This window comes from Papaver somniferum, unplaced genomic scaffold (genome assembly GCF_003573695.1).
Source record: "Papaver somniferum cultivar HN1 unplaced genomic scaffold, ASM357369v1 unplaced-scaffold_32, whole genome shotgun sequence".
NCBI lineage: Eukaryota > Viridiplantae > Streptophyta > Magnoliopsida > Ranunculales > Papaveraceae > Papaver > Papaver somniferum.
Window position 1 is genome coordinate 2101875 of NW_020643262.1, and position 2885 is coordinate 2104759.

Genomic DNA, 2885 nt, shown 5'->3' on the forward strand with positions numbered 1-2885 from the left:
TTTTTTTAGGAATTAAAAAAAAAACAATTGCATAATATCTCTGTTTTGCTCGAGGACTAGCAAAATATAAGTGTGGGGGTGTTGATAAGCATGTAAATGCTACATTTTATACCCATATTTATATTAACTAGGATATAATATTTTAGTTACTAATACTATTTTAGTGCTTTTGTAGAAAGTACAAGTGAATTCGATCATCCAGCGAATAAACAGCAAAATGTGAGACTTAATGGTGTTTGCGACGAAAGTGGCAAAATGTGGTTGGTCTGGTACTTCCATATATCAGCAACCACAATGATGTAATGTGGTTGGCCTGGTATTTCCATGTATCAGCAACCACAATGATCAAATATGCTGGCCTGGTATTTATATATATCAACAACACTTATTATGCTGGACTGATATTTCTATATATCAGCAGCCCTTATTATGCTGGCCTGGTATTTCCATGTATCAGCAACCGGGTTGGCCTGGTATTTCCATGTATCAGCAACCACAATGACAAAATGGAGTTGGCCTGGTATTTCCATGTATCAGCAACCACAATGATTGAATATGGTTGGCCTGGTATTTCAATATATCAGCAACCACATGAGTTACTCATGACACCAAACGGAGCAGTTAAATTAATTATTTGTTAAGTTGTGTTCAAATGCCAATCACACTGCCTAAGTCACCACTCGGCTAGAGAAGATAATAAAGAATTGTGTTTCTTTGTTTCAAGCAAGTGAAGGTCCACTACAAAGCTAAGAGATAATGGACGATGTGGCACCATTGCACACCATATAATTCTTTGTGATCTCAGATGCGAATGGAGACGAGTCATCTGATAGACACATTTATGTGTCAAATATATCTCATTTGTATATATTATTGTGCTCGATTTTGTACTTATTGAGGTCTTTTATGCTTTTGTAGGTGTTTTTGGATAAATAAGGCTTTGCGGCAAAATTGGCTAAAAATGTGGCCCTTGGATTGTCGTTGATAGTGTACCGGAAATACCCCGGAGGAACCCTGAAAAAGTGCAGAAAACATCCTAGAAGAATTGCTAAAGGCACCCCATTTTAGGGCATGTACTAAAGGGACACCGGAACTGGATAGGGGGAGGTCATCTTCAAAATTCAAAACAGAAATTGGCGGGAAGAATTGGCTGCAGCGACAACAGTTTTGGAGTTCAATTCTTAGCGAGTTATGAGGAGATTAAACGGGTGTATTTGGTACCTACGGACTCTAGAAGACATAACAGGCCTAATGCAATCGTCTAGACCCATCCAATTGGGCTGGATAAGTCGGAATAATTGATCAAAGTCCCAACAGGATACAGTTTCTTTGTTTAGGGTTTGGGATTGGTCAGAGAGATTTATGGGATATTCTTGCGTGGATATATACCAATTCATTTCATTCCAAGTCAGAGAATAGTTTGGATACGAGAGAATAGCCAACAGAACCACGTGAATCAACAGGAAAATGATTTTTCTCCAAACTGCCCGAGAAGAATAATGAGATTATTCTCGGATTTGATTGAGTTTCTAGGAAGTTGGATAGCTATAAATAGTTGTGTTTTCATCATAGAATGGTTAGAAAACCTTAGGAGAGAGTTTAGAGTCCAGGAGAGCCAAGGAGAAGCGATTACAGAGAAGACAGTGTTGTTGCTGATGTTGCCATTAAAGAGCTTCAAGAACAAGAAGAACAGACTCACATAGTCAGTCGTTCTTTAGCAGTCTTAAATAAAAATATCAGTGTCGTTCTTTTACAGCAGTAAAGGCTTATCGTTTACAGCAGTCTTCAATAGCACTTACCCCTTTGTAACAGTGACGCTGTAACACTTCTACAGCGTTGCTAATTCCTGTTTCATCTTATATACATCAATAAAAACACCTATTTTAGCCATGAATTTATCTTGTGAGTGTGTTTTTGGGATGAGGAGCTAAACCCAATCCCAGGGGTGATGGAGGAAGCCATTCTTCCAAAAGTTTTGTGGTAAAATTCATTTAAATTTATTTATGCAATCCTTTTATGATTAATTGCACCGAATGAAAATTGAATAAATGATTTTTATTAATTAATTGTGTTTTCTCTTGATGAAATATGCTTGGTTTATTGCTTTTGATATTTCATGCTTGCGATTAACAATGGATGTTTTGAAAATCTGATTTAGGCAATGATTAGAATCACAATTGTTTTTGATTTGAATTATAATGTCTAGAATTGCATGATAATAATTATTATTGAGTCACATGAATTTTGGTGAATGGTGAAATCCTAAACCCTGGTCTTTCCATAATATTTACATAATTTTGAATTTTGAATTTGTTTTATCTTTTATTTTTAATTTAAATCTAAAAAATTATTTTCTTCAGAAGTCTGAAAAGACCCAGTTTTACCACTATTACTACAACCATTTTGAAAAACCATCAAATTTTTGGCGCCGCCGACGCGGATTTATGTTTAGGTAGCATTTTTTTAGATTTATTTTATTTTTATTTTTATTTTTGTTTTTCTTTACGTTTTTGGGTTTTTTGTTTCCTTCCATATTTTTGAAGATTGGAGCGAAAGACAATTTTGCCAAAGCTTGTGGTGATTTACTTAAAGTCTGGGAGTGAAAAGCAAAGCTAAAGGAGCGAAAGAAGAAGATTTTCTTTATTTTGTAAAAAAGAGAAAAAAAAGAAGAGAGATTTCTGTTTTATTATTTTTTTAGGCTTTCATTTTTATTTTTGCACTTTATTTATTTTTGAACATTGGGACTGTATTTATTTATTTTTTTTAAACCCTACGGAAGGGTTAATTAATTAATAAAAAAAATATTTAAACTGTGTGCAGGGAAGGACGGTGATTACAATATCACCTCGGCCCCTCGGGTTCGCACATGACATAGGAGTCGTGGC